General features: G+C 34.5%; 2 pseudogenes; both read left to right on the top strand.

Moving 5' to 3' along the window:
- The first annotated feature begins 9,018 nt into the window (after positions 1 to 9,018).
- On the top strand, positions 9,019 to 9,137 carry LOC145013710 (5S ribosomal RNA; annotated as a pseudogene).
- Positions 9,138 to 9,578: 441 nt separating this feature from the next.
- On the top strand, positions 9,579 to 9,697 carry LOC145013398 (5S ribosomal RNA; annotated as a pseudogene).
- The last annotated feature ends 11,698 nt before the right edge of the window (positions 9,698 to 21,395 follow it).

Here is a 21,395-nt window from a genome sequence, read left to right as displayed (position 1 = left end):
GCTAAAACATTGAACCAAAAATGTAATTTAACACTCTTGAGTAATGAATTGGATCTTTGTAAAAGCCTTAACCGATCTTTTTGTAAAAAAGTTTAAATTTCAATACTATGGGGGTAAAAAATTCTACACTTTTGAAGAGCAAAATTACATCTTGAAAATTTAAACCTATTTATTTAAGGGAAAATGACAAAAAATTAAAATGTTTACTTATTCAATGGTAAATGTCGAAAAATGTAAATTATAATGGTTTGATAATTGGGAAAATTACTATATTAATTTTGGATACTTTTCATAATTAATACTAAAAAGTTCTCTCGTTTATTGAAAACAAACTTATATCAAATTTGTGACAATTTAAAGCCTAATATTTACTTCATGTATATATGAAAAGTCCTAGCTTTTAATAAATGTTTTTATTAAAAAAACACAACTTATTAGATTTTACTAAAAATAACCTCTTGTATATTAAATGTTTTAGAAATGGAAAGGTGTTTGTAGGCACAAAAATAGTATGTTTCCTTTTCGATTTTGACTTTGATTCATTCAATCTCTAATTACTCAAATAGAACATTTATATGTTTTTTTTCAAGTGAATAACACAATAAATCCAACCAAATCCATCCTAATTAATCGACTAAACCTGGTTTTAATTTATCACTACATTAGAATATCATTTTTTCTTCTTATTTGAAACATAATTATTTGAAAATCTACCATATTATATAGCATTGTTGTTTTTTTTAAAGACACTATATATTAAAATTATATCTTAATTATTAAAGAAGTGAGAATTGATTTGTATAAAGCAATGTTAAATCGGATATTACTTTAGAAAAAACAATGAGTTGATAAGAATATATAAATTAAAATGCTGTAATCATCAAATCAGTAAAAAATATATTGCTAATAATTAAGAAGCCTACAATATCCTTATCAGAAATTTTTCAAGACAATTAACAAATAATTAATAACTAAGGAATTAAAGTTTCTTACACTTCTTCTATCCAAGTTGCCTTATCCAGTGTATTCAAGATAAATGATCATCAACTTCTCCACATTCTGATTTTCATAGTCAAAATCCTGCATTAAAACAATCGATATATATACGAAATAACAGTACTATCGACGAAGATGAAAACATATATATGGCAAACAAATATATAAATCAAATTCAAGGAATAATATCCTTGATGTGATGTAGCATTACATGGCCTAGATCATATATCATACACACAATATAATATATAATAGAGTTTTGGCCACATTATTAAACTAATAATAAAAATCAAAGCCTACATATGCATCTCCCATGCATATGGTATTATTTTAATAACAAGGCTACACACAAGTAAATCATGATCACTCTTCCGGCGGTGGTGGTTCGTTGAGATCTGGCAGTTTGAACCGTTTTGACGGTCCTTGTTCACCATTGCCGCCGCGTGAAACAAAGTTAGCTGAAAGTGCTCTGGCAATCTCTCGGCTTGCGGCCAGCCTCTCCTCGTGTGTGTGCCACCGGATGTGGCCACAGAGAGCTTTCTCATGATGTAAATCCTTTTGGCAAATTGGGCATATTACAGGCCTTCTTGGAGTGGCTAGTAATATCCCGTCGGCAGAAGGGGTGGGTGGAGTTGGTGTTGGTGGCGGTGGAAGAGTTGTTGACGAAGATGCCGCCTGGGAAAGCTTTGACGGTGTAGTGGCTCCGGCACGGCGTGGTGGTCTTCTTGGAGTTTGTGAGGGAGACGAAGGAGGGGTGGATGAGTTTGGACGTGCGTTTCCATGGCCACCGGCGTCAGCCTGTTGACGGGCGGTGTTGCCATTATCTGCCATTGTTGTCTGTGTGTGTGTAGCCTTTTTTGTATTCAAAGAATGGGAGTGCAGAGGGGGACGATTGAAATGGAAGTTGTATTTATAGGTATTCCGGTGACGGTTATTTGTGGCGGTTGGTGGTTAACTATACCGGAGAAACGATAACTTGTTTTTAAACCGTTGACGTGAAACGGCGCCAAAAAGATATAAAATCAAAGGAATCGAAAACTACACCGATATAAACTTGACCGGTATTTGTCTGGTAACGGTTATAAAGTAGTTTCAGATCCTATATTGAATACTGAACTAAATATAAATTTACGGGATTTATAATTAAAAAATATAAATATAATTAAAAAATATGTTGTTTCAAATATGTATCTCTTTTATAAATTAATAGACCGGTTTGCTTTCGATGTGATACAGCAGAATTGATTTTTGTGAAAACTCTAGAACTGAGAACGTAATCGATAACTGCCTTTTTAAAAACTCTATATAACCCATACATAACCAATATATACAGAGATGGTTTTGGTGATGTCAATTGGATTTTTTGGTTTATTAGTCAACGGCAAATGTATAAGTCATATTTCATTTTGGTTATTGTCATAGGCTTTTAATTCATGTTTGATGAAAATTAATTATATATGTTGTTTAAGAAAACTAAAATTAATTTCATATATTATAGATTTTTTTAACTAAGCAAGGAGTTTGAAGAGAAGTGGAAACTTACAAAGTAATAATATTAATCATGTTTTGTAACAAAAATGACAAATGATGTTAAGTTTACATAAAAGATCATTTTTTGACACCTTATTTTTTATTTCAAATTAGACATTCAGACTAACTGATCAATAAAACTGTTATATACATCTGATAGTTTTTTTTAATTTTTTTTTTTTAAATTTGATTGGTTTAGGAGACCATTTCCAAAAATGGATTGGTTTTAAATCTATTTGTACAAATTGGTTCTTTTCGACCTCTTTAATACAGATTTTATATATATATATATATATATATATATATATATATATATATATATATATATATATATATATATATATATATATATATATATATATATAGGAATGAGTTGTATGGAAAACAAATAACTAGGCAACATCAACCTGAACCAATAATCAAATGACACGTATTCATTTATTTCTTCATAAGTAATGTATTGTTGAAGTTATTGTGGAAGTGATGTGTTGTTATGTTTTCATTGGTTCAAATATGTATTGCCCTAATCATTCATTTTCCATATAACTCTTCCCTATATATATATATATATATATATATATATATATATATATATATATATATATATATATATATATATATATATATATATATATATATATAATATTCAATTAAAATTTAATATTATTTCAAATTTTACATTTTGTTTTTCATTTTATTATAATTGTGACTATTTGACTGGTCAATAAAATTGTTATATATCTGATAATTTTGGAGATTTTTGTATAATTTGATTGATTTAGAAGACGTTTTACACAAATAGATTGGTTTTAAATCTATTTGGAAAAATGGGTTGTTTGAAGAGTCCACAAGAAAAATAATTGAAGTCCTCTAACTTATATTAATGTATTATATCTTTTTTATTTTTTAAAGTTTACTTTTTGATCTCTTTAATACAGATACTATATAATTTGGTATTAAAAATATTTAATCGTAAATTATGTAACATTTTAAAAGAAGTTTTTCAAAAAAAAGTTTATATTTTCATATTATATTCAATTAAACTTTAGGGTTTAGGTCATTTTTAGTCACTTAACCTTTCGTTTTGTGTTTATTTGGTCACTTAACTCTTTTTAAGTTTTAAAAGGTCATCAAACTTTTGATTTTATGCTTATTTAGTCACTTAATTTTTGTTTTGTCGCATTTAGTCACCTAACTTTTAAAATTGTGTTCATTTAGTCACTAAACTTTTATGCTTTTTTAAAAGTTTAGTGACTAAATGAGCACAAATTTAAAAGTTAGGTAACTAAATAAGTACAAATCTAAAAGTTATGTGACTAAATATGACCAAACCAAAATTTAAGCGACTAAATGATCACAAAATCAAAAGTTTGATGACCTTTTAAAACTTAAAAATAATTAAGTGATCAAATGAGTACAAAACCAAAAATTAAGTGATCAAAAATAACCTAAACCTAAAATTTTAATATTATTTTTATTAACAATTAACCCAACACAAACTGATAATTGTTTATAAATTTAGGTTTTTACCTGGTAAAACGGTATCAACTAAATATAAGGTTTTACTTTTCCTAAATCTGATCCAAACTTGAAGCTTTTCTTTTAGAAAATATATATTTTTTTTCAATATTATATTAGTATATTATGTCGGTTTAACGGATTGTATTATTTTAATTTAATCTTACGGTATTCTTTTTATACAAAACAAAATATCTATTATGAAAATAGTTTTTATTTTATTTTAAAATCAAAATTTTATTATAGTTTCTTTAGGTTTTGAAAACCGAACAAGAGACTGAACAAGTTATCTTACTGGTTCGATAGTTCAAGTGATCCAACCGGTTAGACCGGTCTCAAAAACCGGAAAAAACGGATGATTTCATAATTATATTTAATTATATAAAAAATACAAACAACAAAACAAATATTTTTAATATTTCCGGTTTTGACCGGTTTTACCGGACCGCTTTTTACCGGTTGACTGGTTTTTATCGATTTTCATCAGTTCACACAGATACTGGTTTTTTGGCCTTTAAAAATTGCATCCGGGACCGGTTCCCTGTTGAACCAGTTGAACCGATCCGATTTTCAAAATATGAAGTTTCTTATAAATGATGTCATTCATGGTAGTTGAGATCGAGATCGATTAAATTACTTTTGCTTAATATATTTGCCACTTTTTTTTTTTTTTTTTTTTTTTTTTTTTTTTTTTTTTTAAATGGGCCCAACTAAAAAACAATGTATTTACATTAATATTTCACATTTGGCCATTTTATTTTTCATTTTAACCTTACAATTTATATCTTATTTTTTTTTATTTTAGAAAAGCTCTTCTTTGACTTATATATATATATATATATATATATATATATATATATATATATATATATATATATATATATATATATATATATATATATATATATATATATATATATAGGTTCAGGTTAATTTGAGACCATTCTAATTTTGTGAGACCGTGATACCAAATCTAAAAATAATTTTAAAATGCAAAATAAATAGAAAAATCAATTCTTTTTTTTAAATATTATTTTTGGAACTTGAATTAACTAAAAAAAATAAAAAAATCTCGTTTTTTTTTTTTAAATACGTAAAATATTCTAAATAGAATATTAAACTGGTATATTTTAAAAAATAATTTTAAAATGCAAAATAAATGGAAAAATCTAAAAATTCTTTTTTTAAATATTATTTTCGGGTACCTAAGCTTATGTACCCTAAGCTTATGTACCCTTAAGGGTATATTCACTTTTCCCTATATATATATATATATATATATATATATATATATATATATATATATATATATATATATATATATATATATATATACTAGCAGTGTACCCGCGCAAAGCGGCAGGGCGTGTAAATATATATATATATATATATATATATATATATATATATATATATATATATATATATATATATATATATATATATATATATATATATATATATATATATACTAGCAGTGTACCCGCGCAAAGCGGCAGGGCGTGTAAATTCTTTCGGTGATATGTTTCCTCTACAAAAATGTTATTTTACAAAAGAAAGTACATGTCGAAGACAAAATAATCAAACTATGGTGTTATTTGGGAGATGAAGTCATTTTTTGTTCGTGGACGGTGGGCTTTATAGCAGAGGAGGGAACAAAGAGGTATATGCGATTGGAGGGATATTTGAATCAACATGCTAAATTTAAGGATATCTAAAAGGGTTCAAAATTTGAATGAATCCGGGATTTGAGGGAACCATATAAAATTGTTGAGAAATATAAGGAGATTTGATGATAAATATTTGAATTCAAAATGTGGTTAAAATTTAATATTATTTTATTAATGGTTACTTGTACTATCAGCTTCATCATTTTGACGTCTTAAAAAAATAATATTATTATAATCAATCTATTTTTAGAAATAGTTAGATTTCTTTTATAAGATAGTAAAGATATATATATATATATATATATATATATATATATATATATATATATATATATATATATATATATATATATATATATATATATATATATATATATATATATATATAGGTTCAAGTGTTTATAGTAAATATTGTGTTCCTAAGTACACCAATCACAATTTAGCAAATTATTAAATAATTTATTAAATGAATAATGGTATTTTTGGGTTTTTGACACATTCAATTAATGAGATCATTTAATTAAATCCCTTTAATTTAGGAAACAAAATAATTAGGTTTGACGTAATCTCTTTCTTTTATCTCACATATTCTTCACATACAAAAGAAAAAGAAATCAAAAGAGTCAGTTTCACCATCATCTCCATCGCCGATCACCACTCGCACATACACACCACTACCAAATTCTTCATTTTTCAAGGAATCAAAGGGCTTGAAGAAACTATGCAGGGTATGTTGATGCTTCCAAACAACCGTCAAAACAACCCTAGAGGACCACAACCGCCGGAAAAAAAAAAAAAAAAAAAAAAAAAAAAAGAGACGCAATTTCCCTTTGTTTGTTCCCCTCGTCGACTGCATACTTGTCTACCTCCATCTTGAACCCACGAAGAATCGATTAAAGAAGGATTACACTCGTTCTAAGTTAAATCATGTTTGACGTCTTTTCCATCCAAGCAAGTTTCAAGGTGAGAAATTAAAAATCCCTAATATCTCAATTTTAGCATCAATACTTCATAATATTCGACCTTTTAGTTTTTAGTTGGTCGTGTTTTCTATTATAACCCTTTTAAATATTGATGGAATCTTAATTGGATAATCAATGCACATATATAACTCTAATCGGAAGACCAGGAGGCGAATTCAAGATATTATTGCTTATTTTTTTTTTCTTCGGAAAATATAAGGGTCATTCAAGGGTTCTGAATGACATTAATTTCTTCATAATTCTTTTAGGTTTTATAATATTCAATGGGTTGTGGTTTTATAATTTTTGATTTTCACCTACAATAATGAAAATTATTTGTTTTAACTAATGAATGTTATTTCAAACCTACAAATTCTTTCAGAATGAGCAAACGTAATATTCTTTTAGAATGAGGTTAGTATCACTCATCCATTTGATGCCTATTATTATTCTGAAAGAATTCGATTTCAATCTTATTTGTCATGATAGGAAAAGTAAAAAAAAGTTGCAAGATAAGAAAAGTAAAAAACATTATGTTATGATTTAAAGTTTGTATTCTGTCAAAATTTATTTATATAAATATATTATGTTAGAATGTGTTTGAGAATGTTTGTTAACAACAACTACATTAGCTTCAATGGTAATACAGACGAGTAATGTATGTTATTCTTTCATAGTGACTTGAAGAAGGAATTCACATACAAGAGAAAGATTTGGAATCGATTTCAATAACAAGTATATTTTGCGAAGAGTTGCATTCTTACAATAATACATCACATGTTCGTCATAGTTTGAATCAAGTGGATTATTTGGACCATTAATGAAGATCAAGTGTATTTGCTCAATATTATATATTTAAGAATATTATTTCTTAATATTTTTATGCATTGTTGATGATATTTTGTTAGAATATGTATAACTATATTAAATTGTATAAGATTATTAGTTTGTAAGAATATGTATGATTTTGTATTCTGGTTCGGATGTATATGAAGAATATATGTTGAATTCTTAAATCAGGTTAATTATTAAAAATATATGCATTGCAAATATATTCCGTAAGAATAAAATCGAAAATATATTTACTAATTAATGTTCAACATTCTCACAACATAAAATCGGACTTTTAAATTCGAATTAATTTAAAATATTCATATTTTTAAAAATAAAGTAATTAATTATCCCTAAACATTCGAAAATTTCCTTTTTTATTATAGGTTAATTAATTAAAATGTCTTTATGCTGAAATTTATGTGATTATATGGTATATGTTACCCTATTGTGATATCGTAGACCTTCAGATCATGATCTTTTATTTTATTCCATCTAGTGGTCCAGATTTCTACATTCTGGCACACAATAGTTAGTAAAAACAAAATAACCTAAGCATATATATATATATATATATATATATATATATATATATATATATATATATATATATATATAAAAGGAGAATTTCATTAATTTGATAAAAAATTTACGGTTTTTCATACCCAAAACACGTTTTACAATTTGTGTCTTACAAATTAAATACATGTTTTGATTGTATTTCATACTCAAAATACATATTACAATTTGTGTCGTGTTTGTGTTTTATAAATTTGTGTCGTGTAAATTTATGTTAGACACGTATATTTTTTTGACAAAAGAGTTATCTATGTCATGTTTGTGATTAACAACATTGATATTATTTGTTTGACAAATGTTTTTTTCCTATAGATAACTTTTTTTTAACTTTTTTATTATTGTTTTTACTTTAAAAAAGAATATATATATATATATATATATATATATATATATATATATATATATATATATATATATATATATATATATATATATATATGGGCTTAGGAAATATGTGGTTGTCATGTACCTAAGCTTATATATAGAACCCTCCAAACTATGTAGTTTTGATCCATATATATCCAAACTAATCATGATATCTCGTTTAGTATTATTCCTTACTCATGTGACTTACTAAACCGATCGAATTTATGTTCGTTTTCTTTATTATGTCTAAGAACTTAAAATATTGAAAGTCATGAGCATTTAATAAATCCTACTAAATTTTAAATGAAAACTAATTGAATAGAAGATAAAATAAGAATATGCAATAACTCAATTAAACTTTTCACAAAATCAGTGGATATAGATTTTCAATTTAAGGACAAAACAATTGTATTATATTCGTTAAAAATAATGGTTTCTTATTTTCCCTATAAACTTTAAGAATCTTTTGCAATAAAGATGTATAATTGATCTTTTTTATTCTATAAATTAACTTAATTCAATGGTTTTATATTAAAACAAAATTAATAGAAAACGAATTTTCTTTTGGGTGCGATCATACCAGCATTAATGCACCGGATCCCATCAGAACTCCACAGTTAAGCGTGCTTGGGCGAGAGTAGTACTAGGATGGGTGACCCCATGGGAAGTCTTTTTAGCTCTTGCCAAAAAAACAAATTAGATTTGTTTTGTTTATCCAAACTAATCATGATATCTCGTTTAGTATTATTCCTTACTCATGTGACTTACTAAACCGATCGAATTTATGTTCGTTTTCTTTATTATGTCTAAGAACTTAAAATATTGAAAGTCGTGAGCATTTAATAAACCCTACTAAATTTTAAATGAAAACTAATTGAATAGAAGATAAAATAAGAATATGCAATAACTCAATTAAACTTTTCACAAAATCAGTGGATATAGATTTTCAATTTAAGGACAAAACAATTGTATTATATTCGTTAAAAATAATGGTTTCTTATTTTCCCTATAAACTTCAAGAATCTTTTGCAATAAAGATGTATAATTGATTTTTTTTATTCTATAAATTAACTTAATTCAATGGTTTTATATTAAAACAAAATTAATAGAAAACGAATTTTCTTTGGGGTGCGATCATACCAGCATTAATGCACCGGATCCCATCAGAACTCCACAGTTAAGCGTGCTTGGGCGAGAGTAGTACTAGGATGGGTGACCCCATGGGAAGTCTTTTTAGCTCTTTCCAAAAAAACAAATTAGATTTGTTTTGTTGAAAACTACATCGTTTACAAGGTTCTATACCTAAGCTTAGATACATAACAACTACATATTCCGTGTGAGAAAATGTATTATCTTACATCTATTGAATTTATCAATAAAATTATATATATATATATATATATATATATATATATATATATATATATATATATATATATATATATATATATATTTTATTGATAAATTCAATAGATGTAAGATAATACCTTTTCTCACACGGAAAATCATTAATTTTTTTTTTATCAAATTAATGAAAAACCCTTCATTTTTAATATACAAATTTATATATGATATATAATAAAAGTCAAAAATAACTTTTCTAAAATAAAAAATACATATATATTAGAAAATGAGATATAAGTCATGGGGTTATAAGAAAATTAAAATAGATAAATGTGAAATATTAATGTGTATCCATTGTTTTTTGGTTGGGCCCATTAAGAAAAAAAGAGTGGCAAATATATAGAGGGAAATTAATTTAGTCAATTAGGATCTTGAGAGCCTCTGTAACATTCAAAAATCATAATAAAATTTTATTTTTCTAAAACAATCTCAAGACAATAATTGTTTACAATAACATTGCTTCAAAAGTATAATTAATAAATCAGAGTATCCTAAAATCCAATAGCATAAAATATGAAGGATGTGCATGATCATGCATTTGCCTTGTCACGATCATCTGAAGTACCTGAAACAATAAACCAAAACTGTAAGTCAAAGCTTAACGAGTTTCCCCAAGGTACCACCATGCAAACATATAACCAAACATGGGTCACAGCCTCTTGGTTGGATTATCCCTGGCCCACAACCTTTCGGTTGGAATGCCTAATACATATTGGGCCCACAACCTCCTGGTTGGATTACCCCTGGCCCACAACCTTCCGGTGGGAATGCCCCAAACCACAAACCTTCGGTTGGAATGCCCCAATTTCTTGATTGGCAACACAAAGCAGTATAGTCTCAACCCCACTGTACCATGTCGACATATACATAAAAAATAACAAATATCCATAAACAGATAATCATATATCCAGTCATCAGACAAACATGCCGATTTACAAATCACTATAGCATAGCAAAATCCTATATATCAGGACATCGATCTAACAGATCACTACAACATACCAACATCATTTAAACCAGGATACATAACTCAGTGGGTCCGCATTGATGCCTACGGCCCACAAGTACAGTGAGGAAATGTAACACCCCGTTCTTAAAGTATTTAATTATGAGTCCCTGAGATTTAAGAGGAAGGGTAATTCTGGTCCTTTTTTGGGAAATGGGTTTTATTCGAGAACGTTTCGGACTGGTGTATGTTGTTAGAAGCATAGGGCTTCTCGTCACCCTCGTGTGAATGTAAAGTCTATTGGGAGTGGGTTTAGAGTAGAGAAGTTGCGGCGTTTTGAAAATAATGATTAATTATAGCTCTTAATGGAAAAGTGGAAAAAGGGGTTCCATGCATGACTTTTGGGTTTGGCTGGGTACACCCAGCGTAGTGAAGGGAAATGTGTGGGGTAGCCAGGTGAGTACGCCCAACGTACTAGAGGTACGCCCAGCGTACTCTCAGAAACCCCAAACCCTAATTTAAGGGCCACCAGTTAATAAGGATCATGTTGGTTCACACCCTAGCCTCGTTAAGCTCACCCTTAACCTCAGAAACCCTAGAAACCCGTATTCCCTCCATTTTGGGTGTGTTTGGCCTTGGCCTTGGAAAGATCATTTTGGCAAAAGAGAAGCTAGAAGAAGAAAGGAGAAGTTGTCAAAGAAGGAGAGAAACGATTGGAGCTTGTAGATCTGGAGAGATATCATCCTTTGGAGCTTATTTGAGGTATAAAGCTTCTTGCTTGCCAATTATTTTGCATAGATCTAAGTGTTGTGAAGTTTTAGCATCTTTCTTGTCCCAAAAGTCCTCATCTTGATTCATGCTTTGTGTTGGCCGAGATTATCTGTCCTTTCAGACCTTTGGAGAGGTCTTGAGTGAGAAAATTGAGGTCCCAAGGGCTGTAGTTGTTCCATGTGTGAGAAATATAGGTCTTAATGGATTAAGACCTTGGATTAAGAGATTTTGGACGTCCCAAGTGATAAAGTATGAGACTTTATGAATCTTAGGCATATTTGGCCTAAGGATTTGAAATTTGGGCTTAAGAGCTTAAGCCATTAAGAAGTTATAAGAACTTAATGAGTAGCGCAGTTACGCCCCGCGTAACACATGAGTACGCCCCGCGTAGCTGGCAGAGCCCCGATCCCTAGTTGCGAATAAGAGTGTACGCCCCGCGTACCAAGGAGGGTACGCCCAGCGTACTCTCCCTGAGTAGACATTAATGTTGGGCCTTAGAGTTTGGGCTGTTTGTGGGTTGTTGGTATATGGGCCATGTCTGGAAATTATGGATAGAGTATTTTGGGCCCAATTATTGTTATGGACCTTGGATCTACGCCCATTTGGTGAGGTGGGCCCAATTTGGTAAATTGGGTCAATATTGGACTTTGCATTAGATTTGGACTTTGGCCTTGGCCCGATAAGTGGATGTATGCTTGGCCTAATGTGTATTTGTGTTATGTTGGCTAGTTCGGGAATTTGCGGTGAGTTGGTAATTCGAGAATCTGCTTCTTCAGTTCAGAGTATCGGCAATCGCGAGGTGAGTTATCCTTACTATATCAACGGGGTCTAAGGCACCAAGGCCGACCCTTTATCGGATTGAGATCTGGGTATTTGTTGTCATGCTATTGCTTTGATATGTTTGCATCTTGGTAGTTAGGATGGTATATGCTAGTGACCGGTTAGGTTGGTATCCTGGTTAGGATGATGATATGTTATGTGATCTGTTTGATCGGCTTGTTGACTGTGAACTGTTATATGATTCTATGTTTATGTGCACATGGTTGTTTGGACTGGAGTTGGGTTGAGGCGGGTCCTGCTTTGTGCTGTAGGCTAAGATACCCAGGGCGGACCATTTGATCCGAAGGCCCAACGAGCGGTCCAGATAGGTTGTAGGCCCCACGAGGGCAGACCAGATGTGTCGAGGCTCGGAGAGTGGACCAGGCCGACTGAAGGCCCGGTGCGGGCGGACCAGTCATACTGTAGACTCAGAGAGTGGACCAGGTGGGTTGAAGGCCTGGTGCGGACGGAACAACCACACTGCAGACTCGAGGGACATGACTAGACTCGGAGGGAGGACCCGGTGGACTGAAGGCCCGATACGGCGGACCAGTCACACAGTAGACCCGACATACATGGCTGTTCTGTGATCGGTTTTGATATGGCATGTTATATGTGTATGGTATATGTGGTTGGTATTTTAGGGGTATCTCACTAAACTTTTGGGCTTACAGTTGTGGTTTAATGTTTTTCAGGTTCTTCAGGAGACCGTGGCAAGGCGAAGACATGATTGTACCGCTCCTCGTGTTTATGTTTCATGTTATGTTTCTAGGAATACTCTGATAATAAATGTATTGAAAACCTTTTTGTAATAACGTGATTAAAATGGGTTGTTTTTGAAAAGTTAAATTTTGTTGAAAATTTTGGTCGTGACAGGAAAAACTCACCTCTTAGTCTGAATATATAATTGAAAAGGTTACTACTCCAAATATCAGCTCTACCAGTCACATATACATCAAATAGTGACAAATATCAACTATAACTCAAAATATTCTTAGGTCAAACTTCATAAAATCCTGGCCAAAGTCAAAAAGCCAAAAAACCAATCGAGTCAACTCAGCTGAGTACGCCCACCGTACTCAGCTTGTAATCTTAGTGTACTTGAGTCTTGACCAGAAATAGGGTGTTGACCTCGTACGCCCCGCATACCATAGCGTACACCTAACTCCGACCTGGAACTCCAACTCCGATCGACATAGGTCTTCTGCCGACTCTGAGATGTCTACAATCTATTCCTGATTTTCTAGATGAGCTTTGTAGTTCGGAGGACCACCTCAGACCTCTCCATGACCCTATGACCAACCTCCCCCCAACAAACTAGGGTACGACATCGCCAACCATACAAAAGCTCTAAGGACATCTTCAATCCACCCCTAAACACCATTTTTCCCCAATTCTCCCCCAACCCTACCCCATTTCCATCTCCATTTTTGGAGAAATGAATAGTATTCCCTCATATTTGAGGGAATACTATTTATATCTCCAAAAATGGAGTTGAAGTTTTGGTTGCCAATTTTAGTACCACTCATTTTTTATTTTACACATTTCTAGTTTATTTTTATCTACTATTTATAATTTAAATTCAATATTTAATATTTGTAATATCATGTTGTATGATAATTTATATTAATTAGTCATAAATATAGAGTTTAATATTTATTTATCGAATTCATATAAAAAGTCAAATATATACTAAAGACTTGAGAGATGGTAACATAAGTTATAAAATATAATAATCAAATATGATCATAATCTTGATATATTTATTATAAATATAATCTTATTTATTTAATAATTATTTATAACAAAATAATAATTAATTTAAATTTATTATATATAAAATTTTTATTTATGATAATATAATTTGTAATATTTTTGTAATGAAAACATATAATATATATTTGTTAAAATCTAATTAGTAGAGGGATGTATTTGACAATATGTAACATCCCAAATTTCAAGACTAAAAATTTCATTTTTAATTTAAAGATTCATAAAACAGATTATTGAAAATGTCATCAGTGTTATCTCATATCATGGAATTATAAGTCAACCATCTCAAAAACATATCATAGGAAAATAATGTCAAAGTACAAATCCCAAGAATCTCATGTGCCGAAAATCGTGTGTGCGATGCGCTGCTATCGTGTCGACTCCTTTCCCTTTGAAGAAGAAGGACCTGAAACAAAAACTGAAAACTGAAACCACAAAGCTTAGTGAGTTCCCCCATCATACAACATACCATACGATAACATATTGTCTAACATATCCAGGTACTGGACTACCTCTTCGGTCTCTTTCAACCGGTAACTGCCTAGCATATCAAGGTGCTAGCCTACCCCTTCAGTCTCTTTCAATCGGTAACTCGCCTAGCATATCAAGGTGCTGGCCTACCCCTTCGGTTTCTTTCAACCGATAACTTTCCTTGCATATCAGGGTGTTAGCCTACCCCTTCGGTCCTTTCGACTGGTACCGGGGACTATTTCACCCCTACTTATACCATATAACATCCTAGTACATAAACACATAAGCCATATATTGCCTAGCTTATCAGGGTGCTGGCATACCCCCTTCGGTCCTTTCGACTGGTATTAGGGCCTATCCTACCCCTCCTACCACTATCACATAATATCATTGCATACTAGCACATAAAACATAACAGATAGTGACATACCAGATAATTATCACAAAGATAATCATCTCTACTATAACTCTTACTAGTGGGCCGACATTGGTGTCTTCGACCCACTTCTACTGGAAGGTAACTCACATAAAATGTCATGTAGTAGGTAAACTGTCCTCGGCTCTGGGATCAACTCCTCTCAAATTCCTACACATAAAAATCTCCTTTAATTACCCTTTCATACTCATAACCCCTTTAAGGGTCAACTCTGGTCAATGGTCAAAGTCAAAGTCAACATCCTGGTTGACTCAACTCGCCGATAGGGATGTCAACGGGACCAAACGGGAGCAGAAATAGTTTCCCCCACCCCCGCCCCCGAAATCAGTTGTTGCCCCCTCTCCCGGTCTTACCCCCGAATCCCTCATTTACATCGCCCCCGGTTACCTCCATCGTCCCCGGTACCGCCCTCGTTCCTCCGGTTCCCCAGTTTATAGGCTTAAAATTTGATTTTTTTGCTAAAAAACTGTTTTGTTTTAGGCTATAAAAAAACTATTTTAAATAACTTTAAAAGCTTAAAACCTAATCTTTTAGAAACTAAAAAATTAAAAATCCAACATTATGAATCCAACATTACAAAATGACAATTCCAACAATCTTACAAATATACAATACTACAAATCCAAGATTACAAATATAAAATACTTACATGTCCAAAAAGATATGATCAATTCGCTACATCTTCAACATCCATTAATTGGAAATGGGAAAATGAAACCTACAATAAACCTAAAATTAGAAAATCTATTTTGTATATGTATTTTGTATTAGATATATATTTTTTACATAAATGTACAACTGTGGCCCCCACGGGAGTACGGGAAGGAAATACCAAATTCCGACCCCGGTCCCGAAAATAAACGCGGTTTAATTCTGCCCCCGCCCTCGCTCCTGCTCCCAGTTTTTTTTAAAAATGTAGTCTCGTACAGTATTGGGGTACCATAGGAGCAGGGTCCCACGGGGGTTTTTGACATCCCTACTCGCCGAGTTGGTCCGTCAACTCGTCAAGCTCCATGATCCATAAATCCCTGGAAATCTTAATCCAACTCATCGATTTCTTTCATGAACTCGTCGAGTTCCTCCTTGAACTTGTCGAGTTCTTCAATCTTCAAAACCCAAAAACCATGTCCAACTTGCTGAGTCATCTCCTAGACTCTACGAGTTTGCCTAGTAACAAAATATGTTAGGGGACCACGACCCAACTCTCCGAGTTAGATGAACAACTCGTCGAGTCCCCCTTAGTCTAAATCCATTCAGTCACTTCCAATCGAGGTCCATGCTTCCAAACCATATATGGTCCCCTGGGACTAAGTTACCACGTAAAGTTGCTAACTTTACGTTCATGCATGGTGTCATGAAGCTAGAAACACCAAAAATAAGCTATATAAGAGATCTAGGGCATGGGGAAGGGCCAAGGCTTTATAAAGCTGGTAACTTTAAGCCTCATATGCTCATGGGTGCCTAGATTTGAAGTCACAACTTCATGATACACTCAAATCCCAAAAATGACTTCAATATGGCCCAAAAGTGACAAAATACAACCCTAAATGAAGATCTAAGCAATAGGAAGCCAAGGTATCAACTTTATACCTCAAATGAGTCAGAAATGCAGCTCAAACTCTGGATCTACTATCTTTCTCTTGAATCCCCAAGCTTATCCTTCCTTCTCAAGCTACAAAATCACAAACAACACACAACAATGGCTCAAAAACACTCAAAGGTGGATTAGGGTTTTGTGGCTAGGGTTTGGGATGATGGAGGCTGCAAATGAGGCCAACATTTGGAGGTTAAGATGTTTAAATATGGTGCAAAACCTTGAAAATTAGGGTTTCATTCTAGCAGCCCTACTCGTCGAGTTGAGGCTCTCAACCCGTCAAGTAGACTTCAAGTCCGCATCCAAATTCCATTCTTACTCGACAGTTTGGGGCCTCAAACTCGTCGAGTCCCTTTGAAAACATGAATAATTTGATTTAAAATACATACAAGGATTTGAGCGTTACAAACCTCCCCACTTATTTTAGGCTTCGTCCTCAAATTCTGTTGCGTCTGGAAATAGCTCTGGGTAGTGCTCCCTCATCTCATCCTTCGGCTCCCTAGTCCATTCCGAGCCCTTGCGATGCTGCCGTTGCACCTTCACCAACTCAACCCTCTTGTTTCTTAGATCCTTCGTCTTCCCGTTGAGGATAGCTACCGGTCGCTCGATGTAGTTCAGGCTGTCATCCACCTGAATATCCTCTAGAGGCACCACTACAGAGTCATCTACCATGTACTTCCGCAGTTGGGAGACATGATTTGTGTTGTGGATCTGACTAAGCTTGGCTGGCAGATCCAGCCTATACGCTACCTTGCCCACCCGGGTTATAACCCTGAAAGGACCAATGTACTTGGGGCCCAACTTGCCCCACTTCCTGAAGCGGATGACACCTTTCCAAGGTAACACCTTCAGGAGGACCATATCTCCTACCTGAAATTCCAGGTCTGAACAACGCTTGTCGGCATAACTTTTCTGCCGACTCTGAGAAATCTGAGGCCTGCTCCATACATGTTGGATCCTATCTATCGTCTTGAGTACCACTTTGGTACTCCCCATGACCCTCTACCTATCCTCACCCTAGCATATCAGCTTTTTGCACTTCCTCCTATATAACATCTCGAAGGGAGGATGGTCGATACTCGTGTGGGAGCTATTATTATTGGAAAACTCTACCAAGGGAAGGTAGGTATCCCAGCTACCACCGAAGTCAAAGACACATGCTCGCAATATATCCTCCAAAGTCTGGATGGTCCGCTCGCTCTGACCATCCATCTGGTGGTGAAAAGCCATATGGAAATGTAGATGAGTACCTAACTCATCATGAAATTTCTTCCAGAATCTGGAAGTGAACCGTACATTTCTGTCAAAAATCACAAAAACTAGCACTCCGTGTTGAGCTACTACTTCTCGGATGTAGATGTCGGCCAACTTCTCAGCCGAAATGCTCTCCTAGATTGAGATGAAATGGGCACTCTTAGTTAACCGATCCACGATAACCTAAATTGAATCCACACCCTGTTCGGTCCTGGGAAGCTTCATGATGAAATCCATAGTAATATCCTCCCACTTCCACACAAGGATATCAAATGGTTGTGTCTTGCTGTGAGGCCTCTGGTGCTCTGCATGGACCTTCATGTAGGTCAAGCATCTTTCAACGTACCAGGCTACATCCCGATTGATTCAGGGCCACCAGTAATCAGGACGAAGATATATGTACATATTCGTACCCCCCGAGATGGATGGAAAATCTAGACTGGTGGGCCTCATCCATCAGAATTTGTCGTACTCCACCCCAGTACAGAATCCAAACCCTCCCTTGTAGGGTCAACAACCCATGGCTATCATAATCAAATGAAGCCACCTGGCCTGTGATCTGCTCACACTTCTGGCGCTCCACCTTCATACCCTCGACTTGCGCCTCCTGGATCTGCCCCAGCACTGGAGTAACCACTTTCATCCTCAGACATATATCTCGAATCGGATCCGCTACTGACTTGCAGCTAAGAGCATCAACCACTACATTGGCCTTGCCCGGGTGATAAAGGATCTAACAATCGTAATCCTTCACCACATCTAGCCACCGACGTTGCCTCATGTTTAGATTCGGCTGATCCATGAGGTACCTCAAACTCTTGTGGTCCGTGTAAATAGTACAAAGGACCCCATAGAGGTAGTGTCGCCAAATCTTTAGGGCGAAAACAACCACACCAACTCCAGATCGTACGTTGGGTAGTTCGCCTCGTGAGGCTTTAGCTGCCTCGAGGCGTAGGTGATGACGTGCCCTTTCTGCATCAACACTGTGCCCAAACCCGAAATGGATGCATCGTAATATAATACAAAATCCTCAATGCCCTAAGGCAGGGCTAAAATCGGTGCCTTGCACAACCTTTGCCTCAACGTCTCGAACTATTACTGCTGTTTAGGCCCCCAACAAAATACCACGGCCTTCTTTGTCGGCCGTGTCAAGGGTACTGCTATCTTGGAGAAGTCTTGTATGAATCTCCGGTAATAGCTTGCTAACCCGAGGAAACTCCGAATCTCAGATGGAGAATTCGGAACCTCCTATCTCATCACGGCCTCCACTTTGGCCGGGTTGACCAAAATACCATTCTGGTTGACAAGGTTCCCCAGAAATTGCACCTCGCTCAACCAGAACTCGCACTTGGATAACTTGGCATATAATCTCTCCCTCCTCAGGGTATCCAACTCCTCCTGTAAGTTCTCATAGTGTTGCTCCTATGTCTTGGAGTAAACCAAGATGTCATCAGTAAAGACTATCACAGACAAATCCAACATCGGTCTGAACACGCAGTTCATGAGGTCCATGAATGCGGCATGGACATTACCATGAACTCGTAGTGGCCATAGCGAGTTCAGAAAGCAGTCTTCTGTACATCCTCATCTCTAACTCGCATCTGGTGGTAGCCCAAACACAAATCTATCTTGGAAAACCAAGATACCCCCTGTAGCTGGTTGAAGAGATCATCAATCCTTGGGAGTGTGTAACGGTTCTTTACCGTTACCTTGTTCGGCTCATGGTAATATATACACATTCGATGCAACCTGTCCTTCTTCTTCACAAATAGGATCGGGGCTACCCAAGGAGAACTGCTCGGCCTAATGAATCCCTTATCTAATAGTTCATGCAGCTGTGTAGACAGCTCCTGCATCTCAAGAGGAGCCAACTGATATGGTTCCTTTTCTATCAGAGCCGCACCAGGGACTAGGTCGATCCTGAACTCCACCTATCTCTCTGGGGATATCCCCGGCAACACATCTGGAAATACATCCGGATACTCTCGCACCACTGGCACATCACTCACGGTCGCCTTACCCGCCTCCTGAGTATCTATAACGTAGGCGACATACCCTGCGCAACCTTGCTGGAGGTAGCACCTATCCCTCGCTATCGAACACAAAGCTATTCCACATTTGGATAGACTGAATGAGAGAAATAACACTTGTGGTTTATTAATATATTATAAGTTCGAATATATTAATAGTATTATTTAATTAGTATTGATCAAGAATTAATTTGGAATTAATTATGTGATCAAAAGATAACTAATTAAATATATGGGTTGATTATGTAAATCATCCATAACTTGTATAGTGGGCTAAAAGGTTCCATGAATTATCAAGTTGGGTTAAACCCATAGGTCATGGAAATGAAGAGTCATGACACATTAAAGTTTACATGGTGTAACCCTAGATGTGTCAACACTATATAAGGAGCATATTATCCACCAAAATCGGCTACACAAGTAGAAGTGAGGGCTAGGCCGATTTTTAGAGTGTGTGTATTCTCTCAAAGGTCATTCCAAAGGCATTTGGTGTTGTGTGAAGCATTTGAGGCATCACAGTTGGGGTGCTAGGCTCTCAAGGTTTCAAGGAATCAAAATCAACTACAAGGTATGTATTTATAGCTATCCTTTTAGGAGTAAAGTTCCCATGTATGCTAGATAGGATTATGAACCTTGGAAACCAAAATTTGCATGTATTTAGACAAACATAGACCCAAGGTTATTAGGGTTGCATGTTCACTTAGGAAGTGTTAGAATGCTCAAAACCCATCAGCAGCCTCTCACCCTGAATCACCAGCTCTCCCCCACTTGGGGTCCTGACGTGTACCAACTGTTGTGCACAGTTGATCACCGCCCTATTAAGGCTCAAACAGTCCATACCTATGATAACCTTATTCCCCTCCTTAAAGGAATGGGAATTATGTCCACAAGATACCGCTCTTCGTACAATCTCAAGATGCAATCTCTGAAAAGCTCTGATGCCCATACAAATCGTTCGTCAGCAATATCGACCTCTAAAGGACAATCCAACATGCCCGAAGACTCAGAAAACCTCTTGCTAAGTGAAAAAGATAAAAATGATCGCGTAGCCCCCAAATTGAATAACACATGAACTGGGATACCGTTCACATGGAACGATCCTAAACAAAACACATAAAACACAGAAGATAAATAACATAACCGAAATGTAATAACAGTTTGGGAGGAGAAAACATACCCGTCACCACATCCAGTGCGGCACGCGTCTCTTCGGTGGTTAGTTGGAAGGCCTGAATCCTCACCACTGGATCATCTTTCTTGCCATGTCAGCCATCCATGATCCGCAGGGTCGTTGGAGCTGGCTCCGCCACTGGCGCTCCTGATGCCAATCTCGGGAAGTAGGCCTTTTTATGGCCCTTCTGATTGCAATGAAAGCAAATCAGGTCTGGTGTCTGTAAGCTAGGGGTATGGGCAGTACAATTCCTGCCAAGGTGCCCAAGCTTTTC

Source organism: Lactuca saligna, chromosome 8 (assembly GCF_052625555.1).
Source record: "Lactuca saligna cultivar CGN05327 chromosome 8, ASM5262555v1, whole genome shotgun sequence".
NCBI classification, from domain to species: Eukaryota; Viridiplantae; Streptophyta; class Magnoliopsida; order Asterales; family Asteraceae; genus Lactuca; species Lactuca saligna.
This window is presented reverse-complemented; position numbering and strand designations above follow the sequence as displayed.